Consider the following 22285-nt stretch of genomic DNA (forward strand, 5'->3'; position numbering starts at 1 on the left):
GGGGCAGTGTGATTCGTTAGACACCTCTAGAATCAGTAAGAGGGTATTTGAAGCAGTCTGGAGACCACAAACTTCAGGACAGCATGTGCTTGGGGTGGCTTCAGGGGGAGGGGAGGGGGCTGTAGGGGGAGGGGAGGCGACTATGGGGGGAGGGGGTAGCCTGTGCCCCCCTCATACAGTAGACGTGGGCAGTAACAACCCTGTACTGAGGTTTGGGCAGCTGGGTAGCCAGCAGGGGCAGTTTGACAGGCCTATAGGTGTAGCAGTCAGGGGGGACAGGCTGTATGTAGCTGATCTTGGCAATAATCGTGTCCAGGTGTTTGATCTTAGTGGGAACTTTTTATACACACTCCCAAGAAGTGAACATGAATGTATGAACCCTATATCTCTTCCAGTACAGGAACACAATGTAGTTGTGAAATCTGGGCTAAAAGTGATAAAATATTCCCCATTTGGAGAACTGTTGTATGGCTTTCCCCTGGGTAAATTCAGCACAAACCCCTATGCCTTGGCTGTACAGAGAGATGGTAGGGTTATTGTAACAGATCCTGGCAATCACAGCATCCTCTTGTTTGAGGCAGATGAAACTATGCCCAATGTCAAAGTGATAGCACTGGTAAAAAAGGTGGGAGGGCAGGGGCAGGGAGAGGGGCAATTTAACCAGCCATATTTCGTCTGTGTGGATAAAGAAGACAACATCATTGTGGCAGATAAAAGCAACAATCGTGTTCAGGTGTTTGACAAGGATCTGAACTTTAGACACAAGTTTGGTCAGTATGGCAGACAGCCACAAGACATGATGGGCCCTCATGGGGTATCAGCTGACAGCAGGGGGAACATAGTTCTGGCAAACCTTGGGGGTACAACTGATGGTGTTAGACATGATATGAAGCTTCAGGTGTTTCGCCCTGATGGTAGCTGGATATCCAGTATCTGCAGTGATGGGGACAAACTGAACCTTCCCCACGGGGTGGCTGTGACAGAGGATGGACATGTGTTTGTTACTGATACAGGAGACCACTGTATCAGGAAGTACAGATACATGTGAGGAACAGGATTGTTTCCCAGTTTCTATTTGTTTTATGTTAACTGAAAATTAACATCATCAGTCTTATGGTGGCATTATGATATGCTGCCTTGTTAATATAACTAACAGCAAGTACTTTTTGGCTCAACTAAAATATCAGACTGTGTCATTTTCTTGTGAGAGAGTCCCTGGACATCTTTCAAGATGCAGCAAACAGCAAAAACAATTAATTAAGAAATAAATAAATCAGTCTACATAGTCTACAAGCCATAACTAGTGGTTCCATCTCTTGACCAAAAAGTGGGGTGTTGGCTCTTTTTGCACACCTGACATATGCACGCTGGAATTACATTAAAAGTGAATGTGTTCGTCAGGGTCAGTGGAAAATTTGCTATTCAATGAACTTAAGTGTTTAAAGCAAACTTTAAGGTGACAATGAAAGTGCAAACCGATCAAAAGAAAGGAGCAATCTTCAGCAAACAATAAGAAATATTGTCTTTAGTTAGTATCACATAAAAGACAGGACATACAGCACTAACACCTTATGTGACCTAAAGCTAAGTGATTGCAAAGAAAAACATGATGATCACCGCAGAAAGAAGGAAAAAAGTGAGAAGGGCTAGGAATGCAACACTCTTCAAGAAGATTAACATTATATTATTTAAAGTAAAATAAAGGATGACAGTGAAGAAGAATATTTGTCAGAACTTAAGTCAAACCAATAGATAAACATCAATGAAAACAATGGCAAGAATAAAAACAGAATCAAGGTTGAGGACAAACTCTACCCAAGCAGAATGAGGAAGCACCCATCCTACCTTGAGGACATGTGTAATAGCTCCATGTATATACATGTATGTCACCTAGCCTTAACAAACTACATTAGACTGAATGATTAACTGTACAAAGCCCAATAGGGCATGAATTCACAATAAAGGCTATCATCAGTATTCCTATATAAAACAAACGTTGGCAACATAAAAGGATGATTATAACAGCTATTGTACTAAATGTACAGTCACTAAATATTTTCGAGAAAAACTTTGTATGTGAGAAACAACCCAAGTCAAGGTCATTGACTCAAAGAGATTTCCTAAAGAAATGATAGACTTTGAAATCTAGTATGGGAGGATTGTTGTGAAGTGACTATATCCCCTCTATTGTATAATGTAATGACTGCAGCTCTATTGATGTAACCTGTAACCTTACCATTACTGTAAGACAGTAACTTAACGTATGATTAATTTTGGTTAATACAATTAATAACACTCTGCATCATGGAGTTGAAACGTGTGTCTAGCTTTTGATACGTATTAACAGAACAATGCTGAGAAGGATGTTTGATTAAACATGTTACTTGATGACTCAAAGACAAACTCAGCTGGTGTATACTGTGTGCATGCTTTTCAAGTTGCATTGGCTTAACATTTCTTAGTATATTGTGCATGTTCTGTGTGTTTTGTGCACACAATTTAAGTTCCTTGGTTAAGTAGATGCGGTAAACTAGGTAGATTTTGAATAAATGCTGAAAAGTAATATAATCATTTAATGTAGACAAAAGTTATAGTTGACAGACAAATTCATGTACTGGAGGATGGTCAAAATGATGATAATTTACTTTTCAACTTTAGTATCAATTTGATACAAATAAGCTTCTTACAACTTGGAAGATATTCAAGGACTTTCTTCCAACAGTTAGAAAAATTGTAACAGAAGTTCTTGTCATGTATAATCATGAATGAATTAATCATCAGGTTATCAGTATTGTTTTATAAATGCTTTGTCAACATTGCATCAGGATTTCAGCCAATATGATTGATTATTTGCCGACACAACTTTACTACTGTAACAATATTACTCTAAGGCTTATAGACATGAAAATGATGGATGTTTATGGCCTTATGTTAACACTTTCAGGAAATGTAGATGTGAGGGGTGATCAATAAGTTTGCAGCGTACCAGAAATAAGGTACACAAGCCATATTTTTGGGCAAAAAGTTTTTTATTTCTCTTCTCCACAAGTTCCAAAAAGAACTCCATTTCCTGTCTACTCACAGATTATAAACACAGACATGATATGTGGGGTAGGGTAGCGGCGTCACCATCACAGCGGCCGGGTGTTTAATGGCACAGTGTCATGTCATAACAAGTAATAATATAGCCATGTACAATGTACTAAGCAAGTCATGCTGCGAGCGGGCGACACGTTTTACCCTAGTTGCCAATTGTATAAGAAGCCAATGTCTGGCTGGTCGGTTAAACCAAGGCTCTGTCCAGCGGATGTTTAATGCATCCTGACTTGCAACTTAAACTTCAAGTCACAGTAAGTTTACATCGCAAGGAGGCTAACATGTCAGAAGAATGATAACAACCTTTAGTAATAATGACCTTGGTCAGGAACGAGGACCACATTTACGGTCTGAGTGACATGGTCAAAAGTAGGGTCTAAGTACAAGGTTGAACTTCAAGTACGGTAATACAAGGTAACGAATGAACTGGACAGTCATACTTTATAGCTGCACTGTGACGCCACAATGGGTTGTTGAATTTTGTGGACTTACTGTAAATGCATTTAAGTTCGCAGGGATTTGATTTTGATGGGAAAGTGGTGTGTTCGCAGTGGTTTTAAGTTTGCGGTTGTGCCATAGACTGTAGTCACATACTGTAATGGAAAAAAATGTTTGTGGTAATTTTAAGTTTGCATCGCGATTAGACTGCCTCGCGAAAACCCCAAAATATAAAACCACTGCAATCATTTCTGCATTTACAGTAAGTCCTCTGCTATATACACGTGTATGAGCTCAGTTACAACTGCTGCAGGTACACAAAGTATGTCCCATGACTTGATTATGACCGGTTAAAGGTCTGCCTCTATGTAACAAGGGCATCTCAAGTGTTTGCCCAGTTTATTTTTGAACCAATCAACATGTCACAACTATCAGCAATGCAGCTGAGAAAGAGCAGGGTTCAAAACAGGTGCATTTTTTCCCACCTTCATTTTGCAACAACACTGGTGTCACGCTCAAGTCAGACATTCTATCAGACAAAAGGAGAGCATTACCATGGCTGATCCAGTTTTTCTGCTGAGAGAGTTTGATGAGAGGTTTTTGACATGTGACATTTGCCATCATATTTTTGAAGACCCCCGAGTGCTGCCATGTGACCACACCTTTTGTGGCAAGTGTTTGGAGCAATGGCGAAAGGGACTGGATCAGTTCACCTGTCCTACGTGTGGGCATGAAGTCAAGCTACAGGGAGAAGATATCAGCAGTCTTCCTGTCAGTATCAGGGTCTCCAGTTTGCTGGACTTCAAGGTTCGACACCCAACTATTAGACAGGGTGAACAAGTTAACACCCGATGTCAGATGTGTGAGTCAGCGGCCAGTATAAAGGGGTCTTGCAAGGACTGCCATTTTCTGCTGTGTAAGAACTGTATCACAGCTCACTCAAAAACTCCAGATCTGAAGGACCATCACATCACCTTGGATGATCACTGTCCCAAACACACCGACCAGTGCATGACCTTCTACTGCCAGCCCTGTGCCAAGCTTGTGTGCCAAGACTGCGCCAAAACTGAGCACCAACCAGGACCAGACCACGACCCACAGGAGGTCAGTAAGGTCGCACTGGAGGTCAAGGCAGATCTTGAGACGTTAATGGAAAAAGTGAAGAATACAGCTGACAATCTTACTAAAACTGAGGACTTTGTTAATGAATACCTATGCAGTATCACAAAGAACTGTAGCTTACAGAAGGAGAAAATCCGAGAACATTTCACCCAGCTGAGAGCAAAACTGGACAAGGAAGAGCAGGAAGTCACACTTAAACTGGAGCAGATGGAACAGGCCCAAATGGAGTCCCTGCTGAAGGAGAAGGAACTTCTGGAAAACACTTTAAGATATGCTAGATATGGTCTGGAGTCCTGTTCAGATATGTTAGCGAGGTTTAATGATGTACAAATTGTTACAGATAGGCAGCAGATGAAAGACAGATTGTTAGAAGCAAAGGAAATTGATCTAGATATGAAGTCACTAAAACAACAGGTGTCATTTCAGCCTAACACAGAAATGATGGATTGTTATAGTGCAGGTTCTCTCTCGCTGTGTACTGCAAGCATCACAGTCACACAGCTCCCTGTAGAAAGCCTGTCAACAACTGTCATTTTCAGACCACAGGAAGGCCCATTGCAAGTTCAGGGAACACCTCAGGTCACAGTCACCTCCCCTGGGGGGCAGTGTGATAAGTTACACACTGAGAATGTCAGTAAGGGAGTATATAAAGCAGTCTGGAGGCCACAAACTTCAGGAAGGCATGTGGTGGGGGTGACTACAATGGGAATGGAGCAGGATACAGAGGAGGGTGCTACAAGGGGAGGGGAGGGGTTTACAGGGGGAGGGAGTAGTGATTCCAGGAATGGGGGTAGCCTGTGTTCCCCTATTGTTTTAAATGTGGGCAGTAACAACCCTGTACTGAGGTTTGGACAGGAGGGCAGCCAGCAGGGGCAGTTCGACAGTCCTATAGGTGTAGCAGTCAGGGGGGACAGGCTGTATGTGGCTGATACTTTTAACCAGCGGGTTCAAGTGTTTGATCTGAATGGGAACTTTTGTGATTCATTTTCAACTAAAGACAATGCTTTTACTCTTGCAGTACAGGAACACAACATAGTTGTGAACTCTAAGCTGGAAGTGATAAGATTTTCATCATTAGGAGATCGCCGGCGTGCATTTTCTCTGAGTGAATATTGCACACATCCTTACAGCTTGGCAGTACAGTGGGATGGGAGGGTTGTTGTAGCTGATCCAGGCAAACACAGCATCTTCCTGTTTGAGGTAGATGGGACACTGGTGAAACAGGTGGGAGGGCAGGGGCAGGGGGAGGGGCAGTTTGATGGGCCAGCTTTTGTCTGTGTGGATAAAGAAGACAACATCATTGTGGCAGATAAAAGCAATCACCGTGTTCAGGTGTTTGACCAGAATCTGAACTTCAGACACAACTTTGGTCAGTATGGCAGACAGCCAAAGGACATGTTTGCACCTCATGGGGTGTCAGCTGACAGCAGGGGGAACATAGTTCTGGCAAACATTGGGGGTATAACTGATGGTGTTAGACACAGTAAGAAGCTTCAGGTGTTCCACCCTGATGGCACTTGGGTATCAAGCATAAGCAGTGATGGGGACAAACTGAACCTTCCCCACGGCGTGGCTGTGACAGAGGATGGACATGTGTTTGTAACTGATACTGGTGACCACTGTATCAGGAAGTACAGATACATGTGAGAAGCTGACTGAAAATGTACATATTGTTCTTTAGTACACATTGTCTTGTTGTGCTCTTACAGCATAAAGGAAGTCTTATCTTGGCTCAAGTCAAATGTCATGATCTTGCCATCTTGTTGACAAAGCCAGACTAGGGCTTGTTTCAATGTACATAGTATGATTACACGGTGAAGTAAAAAAACAACAACTGATTAATGCAGAATCAAATTCGCTTGCATTGTTCAGGGGATAGTGGCTCTGTCTCTCGCCCTAAAGTAGGGGGTTTGAATCCCGGCTATTGTTGCTCACATGACATTCACCCAGGAATTCTATTGGTAGAAAGAAACAGTACTATACATGTGAATCTAAATGTACAAAAGGTTTGTCTTCTCTATCACCACTAGTGGAAGTTAAGCATTTCCATTAGCTTAATTGTATTGATATCACTTTCAATTGAGGTCACAAGGCAACATATTTTAATTAGCATATTGTTAATGATTTTGTGAATTCATGACAAGGCCTGCATTCCATTGAAGTTCCTGTTACAATTGTAGAGTACAATCATGAAGAACACATCCTCAACTGTTTAATATGCATGTGTGCGGAAGAACATAGTCTGGATGTTTGGAATGTGTGTGCCTGTGAATAGGGTCAAAAGGCTGATTAACAGTTCCTTTGAAGTATTGTTGAGAAGTAATCTATTTGATTTAGACAAGGAATTCTTGTTTAAGACAGGACTGGTACAACAAGACGATACCAAAGAATTGTGCGTATTACTTTTTAACTTTGTATTGATACTAATATTTAAGCTTTACTTTGGACAATTGGGATTTTCCCCCTGTGGATTGAGGATTTTCCCCAAAATTATGTTTCATATCCAGGAGTCGCTTTCTAATGGTAATAAAGTCATGGTGATAAACCCATGCAGATTTCTGCTTGATCAATGTTGTGTCACATTTCCATCCATTGTATACAATTTCTTTGCCAATGAATACTACTAGTATTAAATACATTTGACAACGATGGTTTGAACCCTCATGAAAATACTTAAGGCCAGTGCATACTTACTTATAGACGGTGAAAATGTACCAAAGTGGCCATTGCACAACCTCAGCTTAGCTACCAACTCTGAGCTTTAAAAATAACTTTGAAATAGTTTTTTTCACGAGATAGTTTTATTCATTTTCAACTAAAGGCAATTTTGAAAGTAAAAACTTAAAGTTACGATCATAATAGTTTTCCACCACACGTTTTTTAAAAAGTCAATGTTCTAAGACTTACTTTTACTTTTTTTCCTTGGCTTTTAAAAAAACACCTGCTGTTTAAGTTCCTACAAAGTCCATAATTATGAACTGGACAGTCATACATTATAGCTGCACTGTGACGCCACAATGGGCTTGTTGAATTTTGTGACTTACTGTAAATGCATTAATTTTAAGTTTGCGGGAATTTGATTTTGATGGGAAAGTGGTGTGTTTGCAGTTGTTTTATTATTATAGTAAGTTTGCGGTTGTGCCATACACTGTAGTCACATACTGTAATGGAAAAAATGTTTGTGGTAATTTTAAGTTCGCGGTTAGACTGCCTTGCAAAAACCGCAAAATATAAAACCACTGCAATCATTCTGCATTTACAGTAAGTCCTCTGCTATATATAAGCTCAGTTACAACTGGTACACAATGTATGTCCCATGACTTGCATATGACCGGGTAAAGGTCTGCCTCTATGTAACAAGGGCATCTCAAGTGTTTGCCCAGTTTGTTTTTGAACCAATCAACATCGCACAACTATCAGCAATCCAGCCAAGAAAGTGCAGGGTTCAAAGGTGCATTTTTTCCCACCTTCATTTTGCAACACCACTCTTGTTACACTCAAGTCATATTGTCTTCCAGACAAAAGTTATTAATAATAGTCATTTATTATGGCTGATCCAATGAGAGAGTTTGATGAGAAGTTTTTGACATGTGACATTTGCCATCAGATTTTTGAAGACCCCAGAGTGCTACCATGTGACCACACCTTTTGTGGCAAGTGTTTGGAGAAATGGCGAAAGGGACTGGATCAGTTCACCTGTCCTACGTGTGGGCATGAAGTCAAGCTACAGGGAAAAGATGTCAGCAGTCTTCCTGTCAGTATCAGGGTCTCCAGTTTGCTGGACTTCAAGGTTCGACACCCAACTATTAGACAGGGTGAACAAGTTAACACCCGATGTCAGATGTGTGAGTCAGCGGCCAGTATGAAGGGGTCTTGCCAGGACTGCCATTTTCTGCTGTGTAAGAACTGTATCACAGCTCACTCAAAAACTCCAGATCTGAAGGACCATCACATCACCTTGGATGATCACTGTCCCAAACACACCGGCCAGTGCCTGACCTTCTACTGCCAGCCCTGTGCCAAGCTGGTGTGCCGAGACTGCGCCAAAACTGAGCACCAACCAGGACCAGACCACGACCCACAGGAGGTCAGTAAGGTCGCACTGGAGGTCAAGGCTGAACTACAGATATTAATGACAAAAATGCAGGATACAGCTGACAATCTTACTAAAACTGATGGCTTTGTTAACAAATACATATTGAGCAGCATCACAAAGAACTGTAGCTTACAGAAGGAGAAAGTCCGAGAACATTTCACCCAGCTGAGAGCAAAACTGGACAAGGAAGAGAGAGGAAGTCCACTTAAACTGGAGCAGATGGAACAGGCCCAGATGGAGTCCCTGGTAAAGGAGAAGGAACTTCTGAAAAACACTTTAAGATCTGCAGATAATAAACATCAATTCTATACAGATATTCTAGCCACATGCAGCGATAATGAATCAGATGTAAACATTTTAAGATACAGGCAAATGCTTTATGGCTGTTTCAACGAAACAAAAGAGATCTCACCTGGAGTACTAGAAAATCAGATATTGTTTCAGCCTAACACAGAAATGATGACATGTAGTCCTGGCACTCTCTCACTGTGCGCTACTGGCATTACAGTGACAGAGCTCCCTGTAGAAAGCCTGCCAACAGCAGTTATTTTCAGACCACAGGAAGGCCAAGTTCAGGGAACACCTCAGGTCACAGTCACCTCCCCTGGGGGGCAGCATGTTACAGTAGACACCACAGAAACCAGCAAGGGGGTGTTTGAGGCAGTCTGGAGGCCACAAACATCAGGGAGGCATGTGGTGTGGGTCACAGGGGGCAGGGCTGCAAGGGAACAGGGTGGGAGTACTGCAAGAGGAGGGGCTACAGGGGTTAGGGCTACCAGGGGAGGGGAATGGCTTAGGTCCTTCATGTGGGAATGGGGTAGGTCATTATTGGGAGGGATGGGGACTAGATTAACTGGAAATGAGGCTCCCGGGGTAGGGGGTAATGTTACTGGGGGAGAGGCTAGGGCTTCAGAGAGAGGTGATTTTGCTATAGAGGGAGCAGGTGGGGATTTGCATAGTGGGGGTAACCTGTGCTCCCCTCTCACTGTAGATGTGAGTAATAACAACCCTGTACTGAGGTTTGGGCAGGAGGGCCGTCAGCAGGGGCAGTTTGACAGGCCTATAGATGTAGCAGTCAGGGGGGACAGGCTGTATGTGGCTGATACTTTCAACCAGCGTGTTCAGGTGTTTGATCTGAGTGGGAAGTTTAGCTCTTCATTTTCAGTAAATCCTGGCCCTACATCAGTTGCAGTTCAGACTGATGGCACCATAGTCACTGTGGTGAAGTCTGGGCAGCTGCAGGAAGTGAAGAAATTTTTAACATCAGGTAACCTGATGAATAGGTTTTCTCTGGGTGAATATTGTACAAACCCCTATGGCCTGGCAGTACAGAGGGATGGGAGGGTTGTTGTAGCTGATCCAGGCAAACACAGCGTCTTCCTGTTTGAGGCAGATGGGACACTGGTGAAACAGGTGGGAGGGCAGGGGCAGGGGGAGGGGCAGTTTAACCTGCCATATTTTGTCTGTGTGGATAAAGAAGACAACATCATTGTGGCGGATAAAAGCAACAATCGTGTTCAGGTGTTTGACAAGAGTCTTAACTTCAAACACAAGTTTGGTCAGAATGGCAGACAGCCACAGGACATGTGGGCTCCTCATGGTGTGTCAGCTGACAGCAGGGGAAACCTTGTTCTAGCAAACCGTTCGGGTAAGAAGCTTCAGGTGTTCTGCCCAGATGGCACTTGGGTATCAAACATAAGCAGCGATGGGGACAAACTGAACCTTCCCCACGGGGTGGCTGTGACAGAGGATGGACATGTGTTTGTTACTGATACTGGTGACCACTGTATTAGGAAGTACAGATACATGTGAAAGGGATTTGACTTTGTGCAAGTCTTGTGATTGCTTTCATAATCTAAAGTTAAGTTGTTCCACTTGTAGATTACAGCAGCTGAGCTATATTCAAAAACATTGAGTTACATATCAGATCATTTTGCTACTTTGTACATGATACTGATAGCATTGAATACTCAATTTGAGAACATAACAGAAACTATTATGTCTTAAGGTTTTTGACTAAGTTAAACTGAAATAGATTGGTTTGAGTATTGTACAACATTTGAGTAATATCAATTGTATTTTGTTGTTTGTAAGTTGTGAGTATTCTAGATTGAAATTAGAAAAATGAAATGTAGCTTTCTGGGATGAACTTTTTTGTCTATCAAGTAACAATATAGCACTGGGCTGAAAATATCATCTGATTCAGATTCTGCAGGTTCAAGTAACTTAAAGTTAAAACAGTTCTAGTTATTCAGGTATTTCTTATGCCACCTGTTCCTAACCCGTAGTTGTTTCTTCCCAGTATCGCCTTACTATCACACTTGTTTTCTCAATCCTGCTATCCATCAGAAGTATAATTTCAGATGTTTCCAGAAACAAACAAGTCCAAAAATATTTTTGTGATGATTTTGAATGAAAAGAAAATGAATGGACAGGTGCAGACAGTGCAGGCAATGATGATGTAGAACTTTTCAACCCTGAATAAAGAGCAACAATGAAGAAAAATGTACCAATTGATATTTTATTTCTGCATTAAAATCAATAAAAAAATATGTCAATGTACCATTTGTTGATATATATTTGTTATAATAATACTGTTCTTTTTATGACTGTTTTATTTACCTCTTAATGATAATCCAAATTAGTACCAGTCTGCATGGTTTATGACTGGTAGAGAAATAATGCATAAAACTACATTGTACAAGATGATGTTGACCAAAATGGGCAATTTCACAATCTACCCGGTACAGAATGAATAAGAAATGAAGGTGTGTGGCAATTGTTAGATGATATTGTATGGACAGCAGAGAACCCCCCAACCTTCATTTAGAGTAGATTGTCCTCTGTAGACTAGTCTCATTGTTCTCTATAGGGTTGAGGTAAGAGAAAAAAACAAAGCCAATTTTTTTAAGTTTCAAATTTCCCATTGATCCATCATTTTTTCAGGCATGATCAGGGATAAACAAGTTCATTAGCCCGATTGTTCCGGACAAGTGAAAATGCTGATCGGAAAAGTGCATGACCTACTTTACTTGTCCGATCGGAGAAGTACTCTTTTGTCCCCAAGTTCTTATTTTGGACGGTACATTTTTTTTTAATTGGGGCTTTGCTCACCAGGGACTCCCCTAAAAATAGACAGTTTAGGTTTTTCTCATATTTCCCCAGTATTTTTGCTCGTAATTCACTGATTTTTCTGCGAAGCGGCGTGACAAGAATGACATTGTGAAATTCTCAGGCGCTAGGCCCAGTACATAACATACCGGTCAATCTCGCTATGACGCTGCAGAGAAAATGAAGTTATTGGGAGAAAATAAGACGCCACACTGACGTTTTGAAACACAGTAACTAACTTTGCCAGTCTCTGTTTACATCGTAAACCAAAAATTGCTTATCAGAAAACAAGTCATAAGTTAAACGTTACCAGCCGGGGTGCAAGGGGAAATTCCCGACCAGGCTGAGTGCTATCGGTACTGAGTTCGGTTCAAGTCTGATGAAAGAGAACTCAGAGTCAGGCGGTATGTTTATTCTGAGGTGTATGTTTATTAGATGTGTAACTAGTACATTACACAGACTCTCAGGCAGCATTGCTGATATTGGAGTTTATTAGATTTGATGGAAGTGATTTAACACATAGAAAAATGTTCCTACATTTTAGGCAAGTGAAAAGTTGGTTCGGGCAAGTAAATTTTTTAAGTACTTGCCCGATAGGACAAGTGGATTTTTAAAAACTTGTAACCCTGATGATGCTAAAATAAAAAATATTGCATTACAGTCACTGTCACTGGTACTACAGAATTGCTGCAAACATGAACTTTACTGTGAAATTCAGTACCAAAGAAAACATACAAATCTACAGTAACTATTAGAGATTGAACAAACCTTCACTCAATAATAATACTTTAATTGTGTCAAGGGTGCACTCCAGTCTGCAATATTATATAACTTGCACTTGTGTCCCAACTCTCGAATATTCAATAATTATTGTAATAGTTGAAAGCCGAAGGAGTTGAGGAAAGGATGCTGTCCGGTGCTGAACAAATTGCGAACCGGTGCTGTCTGAGTGCATCTCAGACAGCACAGACATTACTTAGTATCTTTTCATATAAGACAGAAGAAGCCAATCTCTTACTACTGATTAATCTTTAAAGAACTTTTGACAGCGTCAGACTTAGATTTGGGATGTTCCCTGAACTGGACCTTCAGTTGCCCATGTGCGGGTTTCAAAGAAGCTGGTGTAAGAAGTTCAAAACAGAAATGATTGAAAACCACCAACACCTGCTCCCTTTCCTCCCCTCCCCACCCAGGTGCAGAACAGCGGAACATGTTTGAAAAGGTCAGTATTAAAAATTATCATTTTCTTTAGGCCATACCAATTCAATTCATTGGTTCTTATGTTTTGAAACGTATTGCTGAACTGGGAGATCAGGAAGGATGAGTGGATGAATAGTCTAATTTCCTTCAAAGCATATGTTCATTTGATTAACAGATAGCTGACATTCAAAGAATTATACTATGAGTCATTATCTCATCCAGAGTTGGGGGATCATACCGGGGTATTCATTTTTCATTTTCCTTTCCTCCCTCCCATCTTCTGCCCTAAACCCTTCCTCCCAACCTCCCATCCTCCACTCCCTCCCCTTCCTTTCTCCCTCCCTTCCTGTTTAAAGTTCTCTTTGCATCCTTACAGGATGTGCTGCCAGCCTTCCTGCAGTACTGCACCTGTGTGTGTGAGACAGGTGAAACAGATACAGGTATGCTGCAGGTGCTGACTCAGCTGGTTCTGCTGAAGAGACCCCCACCTGACACAGGTGCGGCCTTACCTGCCTGGGACAGGTATCCTCTCCACTTCAAGGAACAGAATAAGAAAAGGTACAATTTTTAGAAAATTAATACAATCTTACAAGTCTTACTTAGACACAAGTCGACCGTCCCACTATCATGTTCTCTGGGACGACAACAGCTTTGCTTCAGCATACAGTTGAGATGCTGTAGAATAACAATGTGCCATGAACCCCAGCATCCATGCTAATCTAGTTTTCCGCCCCTCCAGGGTACGAGTCGACCCTCGCACTACCATGTCCTCTGGGACGACAACAACTTTGCGGCTGACGACCTGCAGATGCTGACGTACCAGCTGTGCCACACGTACGTCCGCTGCACTCGGAGTGTCTCCATTCCCGCGCCCGCATACTACGCCCACCTCGTCGCTTTCGTTTAGGTCTTTGCCATCAATGTTTTAGTAGATTACTCTGAGTTAAATGTGGTGCTGCCGATTGGATTCAAGTCACATGACCACCAGCCTATCACAAAAGAATCAGTAGTTGCAGTAGTAATTTGATTGGCTGGTGGTCACATGGTGCATACATGCAGCTCTGCGGGATGTGCATGTATAAATACTGAGCTCTCATTGGTGGATGGACCAGCTTTCGTGGCTTCTCATTGGCTGATTGTTGAAAAGGCTGAATCATGATTGGCCAGCAACATTTTGAAATGAAAGGCTGTAAAATGTATTTTGTAAACCTTTCCAAGTGGACCACCTTTTCAAGCATGCATGTCTAATTTTGAGCTCCTAAAATAGTACAATTACTGCAATGTAGTATTTAATGTAGAATTTTTTGTAAGTTTGTCATTTTTACTCAAGTTGGAGCTGATTGCATGAGAGTTGTTAAGATTTTACATCATTGTGTAGCATGCATTTTAGACTTAGGGTATCTTTTGTGTCCTGCAAATGTTGTATGAGATGTTAATTACTATCTGTTGGCTGCTAGCTTGTTCTGCTGGAGTTTTGAAATACAATAATTGTCAATCTCATTTGAAATGCCTGGTTTCTTTACTTTGTGTGACATTCTGAATTTTTCAGTGTGCTTGGGCCTCTAGACGGAAAAAGATGTTGTGTTTCCTGTTTCAGTCCTGAAAAGTTACGATCGGTAGGTAACGTTAGGGATTAGCCAGAGTAAAACTGAAATGGACAAGGCCACATATTTTTAAACTTCAATGCCAAACTTTGAATTTGCATAATGTTTACGAATCTGTGGATACATTTAACGTTATCATTCATTAGATAGTACAAGCAGTTTTTTTTTTTACTTGAATACGAAGCAGGGTGAATAAGAATTCAACTGGAAACTGGAAGCTATGTGAGAGGGACTGCATGGGGGGTTCCCGACAACGATTCACGCTGAATTCGTAAGAAACCCCTACATATTACGCTAGATCAAGGAAGGCAATTACGCTGAATTTGATCGCCTCGCTACAAACTACGCAGATAAGATGGTTTTCCCTATGAGTTACGGGAAATAAAAATAGGCTGCCTACGCCTTACAGAGAAGAGCATGCAGACCCTCATGTGACTCCACTGCCACCCAAAAAAGGCTGGGGTCGGCAGGTTTTTTCTGTGGTATTTATTTATTTATTTATTTCATCTTGAAAACAGATGGGTAGCCCCTACAACAGTGCATAGTTGATTTCCAAGGGGGCCCATCAAACATACATGTAAAATAATAAATACAGGACAAAAAACGTGGTTACAATCAGTCAAACTTTGAACATCCAGGGACAACATACAGTACAGAAAACATAAAACCGGTGCGTCAAAACATAATCAGTGTCCATACTCATGTCGAAAACGTTCCAAGGTCAAAATCAATATGTCAAGAGATGGAGTGGAGGTCAGAGGTCAAATCATATATCAAATCATGTGTAAATCGAAAATTAATGAAACTGAAATTTACAAAGTATGGATAGTAAATCATATGTAAAGATTGAACAAACAAAAAAATTAAAACAGTAAGGCACATCAGAGACAAAGGTGCTTTTCCATACTAAGTTCCAATATTACTTGAGGTCAGATATACATGTGTTCTTCAGAGCTGTTTTAAAGCCTTTTAGTGTTGTGATGTTTCTTATGTTATCTGCTAGTTTGTTGTACTGGCTAGTGCCAGTGTATGCAAATGTTTTTTGTCCACATGTGGTGGTGTAGCTTGGTGGGTGTAGTTTAGTGGTCTGCCTAGTGTTGTAAGTATGGATACGAGAGTTGTGCTGAAATGTGGCGGATAGGTATGTTGGTGCCAAGCCTGTCAGACATTTGAAAACCATAATGCACGTGTGCTCAAATCTCCTATCAGCCAGGTATTTCCAGTTGAGAGTTTGGTGGAGGTTCACAATGCTGATGTCCCGTTGCCTACGTTGTAGCACCACCCTTGCCGCTCTGTTTTGTAGTATTTGTAGTTGCCGTTGTTTGGTGGCCCCACAGGTTCCCCAGACAGTGTCACAGTAGTCGAAAATAGGCAATATCATAGTCTTGTACAACATGTCAGCAATACTGAAAGTCAGGCAGTGTCTGAGGCGTCTAAGTAGTCCAATCCTCTGTGACACCTTACTACAAACTTTGTCTATGTGTTCATTAAAGGACAGGTGGGAGTCAAGGTACATACCAAGATATTTGAACGTATGAACTCTTTCTATGATTTCTTGGTCAATTTCGACTGTCAAGGACTGTGCTTGCTTTAACCTGTTAGCAGTGCCAAATAACATCCATTTAGTCTTGGTTACATTTAATGTTAAACGATTTGTTTGGAACCAAGTGGCCAGACCAGAGAGTTCATAGTTCAGAATTGACTCAATATGTTTTACATTGTTGCTGGGATAGAATATTGCTGTGTCATCAGCATACAAACATATTTTACATGTGGTAACTACATCAGGTATATCGTTAATAAATAAATTGAAGAGCAACGGGCCCAGTATTGAACCCTGGGGCACTCCCAGTGTAACAGGTAAGTATTCTGACCTACAACCATTCAGAGAGACAATTTGTTGTCTCCCCGACAGGTAGTTGCTGAACCAAAGATGCTCCACACCCTGAATCCCGATCCATGACAGTTTGGTTAATAATAGTCCATGATGTACAGTGTCAAATGCTTTCTTAAGATCCAAAAATACCGCATTGTTGGAAAACAGGAAACACAACATTTTCCCCCTAGGTCTTGATTGTAGTAAATTCTCCTGCTTTCAAGAGGGTCTGTAACGTTATGCGCCTTTTCCATATTGATCATTGTGGGGTATGAAAAAGTTTGTACAGTCAAGTGTATTTTTTTTCTTCAAAATAATGATATGTTTCAGGAGCTTCAGAATCGTTGCATAAATTATCTGCTAACCTTTACAATCATTGCATGTAAGACATCACCTACACATCTTCAAGATATGTTCGATTTCAAGGTCGCCCCCCCTCCCCACGCCCCCTGGAGGTACGTAGCTGTTCAACATCCCTAAATCATTAGCGTTGAGCCTTGCAAAACGGGCCTTATAACGTGTATTCCAGGTCTAACACTAAACTTAAACGCCGCAACGTACTAGTTTGGCACTACAGGGAATCATGAGACATCGGCTAAGAAAGAAAACTGGAGAAATTGTTGTGTTAACAGCAAAAATCTTCGCGTTCGTACTTTTCAATCAGGATAGGACATCTTGGAGGGACATGTCTACAGCCGCTATGCATCTCCCCTGATGCCCGCGGTTGATTGATTGATTGATAGGACAACTCAGTAGGCCATTAAGCATAATTCACAATCCTTGCGTCTTTTAGAATAAAAAGGCAGTGCTAACTGTGCAGCTAACGTTACCAGTTTTCTTTGAAGATCACCTTGAAGAACAGCTAAAGAGGATACACGGATGGTACACCTGTCATAAGATGTGGTCCACTGGCTAAAACTGCGCGCAATAATTTCATTCTATAGTCTAGCGGAAGAAATTGGTACTGCAGCATGGTACACTTGCTAATGGGTATTTCCATTGTTTAAATAACAACGCCCCCTAACAGCCAATGGCATTAATGCATGCAGTTTGCACTCTGGGAACGAGATACTATGATCTTGATCCCGGGTTACTCAGTGCACTGTGTAAAGTCCCCGGATGTTACTGCATTAATTTCAACCCCCGCTAGTCGGCGCTTCATTTGAGCTGTGTTATTCTCATTGACCACTAGGGGGCGCTGTTTTGAATGCCGTTGATTACCCTATAGCCAATCTACTGTCTTACCAAACTATCGACGTTTTGCCGTTCCAATTTCTTTTGACAATAAATCATTTAACGTTAATTAACTATTTGATTCCTTTATTGCTCATTTTTGTCACACCAGTCTAATTCTAAGTCTCTCAATTAAAATTAATGAATTAAACTTCGCTATATTTGATATTAGAAACAAAGGAACAGAAATGTTTCCGATGGAAGGATGGTCTAGCCTAGCCGTTAGAGAAATAAGATTTTGTCTACAATAGGGGAATATGGTTTGTTATATATATTGTATTTATCACCTTTCAGTGTGAGTTGATAACCTACATTCCATTACAAAATTGTATTCATCCTCTGTTTTATCTAATTCGTAATATAACAGTGTTCCTTAGACCTAAGGTCTAAAACTAAGATAATGTCTTTTATGGTAATTTTGTTCGTTATCACCTTTATTCTGTCAGCAATGGGAAGTCACTTTGCATTTGCTGAAACTCATGTTCAAAATTTCATTCGCATATCGATAGATGAATGCTAGTTTAAGCTGAATGTAAGTCTCGAAAGATCATTGAAAAACAACATTGTCAATTTTTTCTTGAAGAAAGTAAAACAAGCTCACCTGTTTGAAATGGTGAGCGCACAAAGGCTAAAGAAATCATCAGATTTCTGAAGTTAACGTTAATTCTTTACAATAATCCTTCCACCATGGACAAACGGACACATTCGACATTAAAAAATAATTAAATTGATTTTTGTGTTGGTTATTAACCCACATAAATGCACTAGTGGAGTAGATTAAAAGACGGAAAGACCACGAAAGTGTGCGTTACGTTTGCATGCTATCTCCGCTGAGGTGAATGACCTGTAATGACCTGGAGGTCACAGCTGGCATGGCGCCGGCTACACGTGTTTCTGCGTTTACGTCAGTTTTTGAGCCATTTTCTTCATAAATAAGCAAAGATCGACTCATCATGGCGACTAGAAGTACGGAGAAGAGACCGGAGAACCGACACAGGGTGAGTAGAGAGTTTTTACGTGTCTGTTGGGACGTTATTCGGCATGTTTCTATAGCAAGGGGGAGGGGGGCAGCGTTTTGTTCCAACTCGCATCTGGAAAAACAGAAAAGTTTTCAGACGTGAAGAGGGGATCTAACAGGGCAGCGTTCGCGATCGTTCTTTTATTGTATAACATACAGAAGTTCTTTTCATTCCTACGGTTACAGGCGATAAAGAGATCTCTTTATCTCTGGGATTTGTCTTACCTAAAAAAAATGATAAATGTTTTGCCTGTAACGTTACCCTCTCTCCCGTCACTCCATGAACAAAATACATGTTCATGTATTTTATGTGTGTAAAATTTGTTTTAAAATGCAACTCGAAATTAGAAATGAAACAGGGCTCAAATATGGACTTATTAAAAAAAATTAAAAAAGTTATTGAGCTTTGTAAAATTATAATATTAAGGCCATCATTGGATAGCTACAGCCGTGTGGCGTGTTGAATACACCCGATGCCTGGATCTCGGAAGCAACGCGCGGTCTGGACAGTTCTTTGGATGGGCGACCAACCAAGGACGACCGGATTGCTGTAGCTGGACCAAGCATGGTCATTCCACGAAGTTGTCTTCCGGGAGGGACGTAAAACGGGGGTCCCATGCTCGAGGAGGTGCCTCGACCACGTTAGACAGCCTCATTACCCTCACTTTGGGTACCTACTGGCTGGCAAAAAATATACCAGATGATTATTGTTATAGATAAGGATTAAGGATTCATCATTTCACAACAATGTTGATAACAGTTGGTCTTTCTTGGTTGCTTTTTTATTTAGTTCAAGACGTTCTCGGAGAGGTTATCTGAGGTGAACATCGATGTGGTTCATCGGATCAGCAGGGTGCGCGACCCACAGGTAGGGGGCGCTGCTGCAATGTTTATGTTTTTTTGTTTGTTTGTTTGTTTTTTATTTGTTTATTATGCTATTGTATGCAGAATACCACATTGTTGTGGGCAAATATGCAGCATGTATATTACAGCCTCAGGCATCAAACCTCTAAATCTGCAAGTACATGTACATGTAATACCCCATCAAATATTAGTTGTAGTAATGGTTTATTGACATAATATTGATCGATTATCAATCAACAATATACTACTTCTTGTACACACCAAGTATAAACTCAATCAATTCACATCAGAAACATGACAAAAGAAATCCAGAAGCAAAAACTGAAAAAGGGATGAATATGTAAGGTTAACTTACTTCCTACTAGCTACATGTACTTCGAATAGAATTGAATGCAGACCTTGGAATTGAACATTTTTGTCCAACCAAGCTAGGTCACAGCAAAGTCAAATGATATGTGTACAACTTATAAGTATTGTGGATCTTGTCTGGTACATTTTTGCTTCTGAGTAATTGTGAAAATGTAGGATTCATTGGTGAAATAATAGCCATTTTGTAAAAAATGCATGAAGAATATACATTTTTCAGTGCTACTCATGTCTTACATGAGGGAATCTACTTGCTAAATAGGATACCCCTAACTCTATCATTAAGTCTAAGATACATGTACATGTGTACAAAATGTACATGTTTATGGTAGTCTACAACACAACAAAGTGCACTTCATCTTTTACTGTAACAGTTATTAAAAAACAAGTATCATGCTTTTCTTCTAGTAGTTCTACTTTTTTCTGGAAAGTTTGCACAAAGTCTGACATGTTTTGATGTTATTCCTCCCTCCCAGGACATTGACACATATTTTGGAGAGGGAGTTCAGAAGTGGAAAGAGCTGAACTGCACACAGCACTTCTGTAAGTCAGGATAACAGTGTCCTATGACCTTGTACCTTCAGCAAGTATCTTTTGCTAGAAATAGTATAATGGAACAGTTTACAAGTGCTATTAGGGTCATATCAAAAGATGTGATGTCTCATGTCATTGATGTTGATGGATGAACAAGATCAAAAGACATATATTAACTAGTAGTTAAAAAGATAGATACTATCATTAGAATTAATAAATGCAATTTCAGCCAGATATAGATCCTAGTATGTAAATGCTGACTGCAGTGTCATGATCACCACAAACATGTTTTTCCAATGACCCCCTATTTGACTCATACAGCATATACTTGGATACTTTATTAATCCCATTAGCTAATACATATATCTCATGCTAGATGTCCTCACTGTTTCAGCCTTGAAATGTATTACAGTATTTATTAGTTTGGTGCAAAATCAAATGGAACCAATTTAATTCTAAAGATGCTATTTACTTATTATATGATATCATATTGCCAGGCGCCGCAGACCAATCAGAAGGCCCCGTTTCACGTTAGTTATGACGCCATAACACATAGATTCCGGCTTTCTGATTGGTCAGAATGAATTGACACCGACACCGGTGTCAATTTGCATCGACACCGGCACCAGTGTAGAATTGTCGATGCAAATCGACACTGGTGCCTGTGTCGATTCATTTTGATCAATCAGAAGGAGCGATACACACAAGAAAGTAAGGGATATGGTGGCATTGGCCAATCAAAAGGAGCAAAACAGAGCATAAGAGAATAAGTACAGAATGCAAGGGGGAATGGCTCCTTCTATCAACATTGATAAAGAGTTTTATTGTTATAAAAAGCCATAGACTGCAATTCTTGGACTATTTCCTGTGGAAACTCTGGTTTCAAAATGCAATCTGTAATCTTCTTACAAATGTAGTACCAAAGAACAAATGTGAATTTTCAGAAATTCAACAAAGGAATTCACACGTATAGTACCAAGAGATCTATGCGTCATACAGGAGTTTGCAAGTTTGGGTAGGCTATATGATAATAACGTTAATAACCCGCCTGTTCCTCGGTGTACATGGTGTAATAACGCCTGGTCCTTTGCTATAACCACCTCATAAGATCACCTCGTTTGCTTCGCTCACTCTGTGGTTTTATTCGGTGGTTATAGCAAAGGACCAGGCATTATGACACCATATACACCTCGAGGCGGGTCATTAACCCTTGATTATTAGTCCCTAAAATGTGGTAGGTTGATGTATTAGCCACGATAAGTCGGATTTCCACCAAATCAGAAAATATTGTGTATCTCATACCCGCTGATTGTGAGGTTCTCATGATTGTTTCACTATACAATACTATAAGGTCCAAGAGCGTAACAGCAAAGGTACAGAGTCTTCAACATCAAGGCAGTTGTAGTTCCAGCCAGAACCACAATGAGTGCATACATGTCATACCAGGCGCTGGAGGCCTTATAGAAATACCACACCAGAACCATGACACAGTTTCCAACAACGGTCAGGACGCCGTTCACTAGCGGCTGGATTGGGGACAGTGACCTTGATGCAAAAGTTGCCCAAGTGAAGACGTCGACAGGCGCGACCGTGAGGAGGTTGAAGCAGATTTTCACGCATTTGCCGCTGTCATAGTAGATGTCATAGAATGAGTCCACCCATTCTCCACCACCTGATTTGAAGTAATGGCACAGCACGTTCTCTGTTACTGCCATCACCAACCTGGA

The 22285-nt window shown here is 40.9% G+C and overlaps 2 long non-coding RNA genes across 2 annotated transcripts in view; both read left to right on the plus strand.

Annotated features, from left to right (window-relative positions):
* Positions 1 to 13615, plus strand: part of LOC118407487 — a 17486-nt gene extending 3871 nt beyond the window's left edge. Inside the window, exons 2-3 of the long non-coding RNA XR_004830153.1 lie at positions 13057 to 13085; positions 13440 to 13615. This is a non-coding gene — a long non-coding RNA (uncharacterized LOC118407487). The remainder of the gene's footprint in view (positions 1 to 13056; positions 13086 to 13439) is intronic.
* Positions 13616 to 18622: 5007 nt separating this feature from the next.
* On the plus strand, positions 18623 to 20604 carry LOC118407486. The gene is made up of 3 exons (XR_004830152.1): positions 18623 to 18774; positions 19585 to 19662; positions 20501 to 20604. It is a non-coding gene; the product is annotated as an uncharacterized LOC118407486 (long non-coding RNA).
* The last annotated feature ends 1681 nt before the right edge of the window (positions 20605 to 22285 follow it).

This window comes from Branchiostoma floridae, unplaced genomic scaffold (genome assembly GCF_000003815.2).
Source record: "Branchiostoma floridae strain S238N-H82 unplaced genomic scaffold, Bfl_VNyyK Sc7u5tJ_1354, whole genome shotgun sequence".
Lineage (NCBI taxonomy): Eukaryota > Metazoa > Chordata > Leptocardii > Amphioxiformes > Branchiostomatidae > Branchiostoma > Branchiostoma floridae.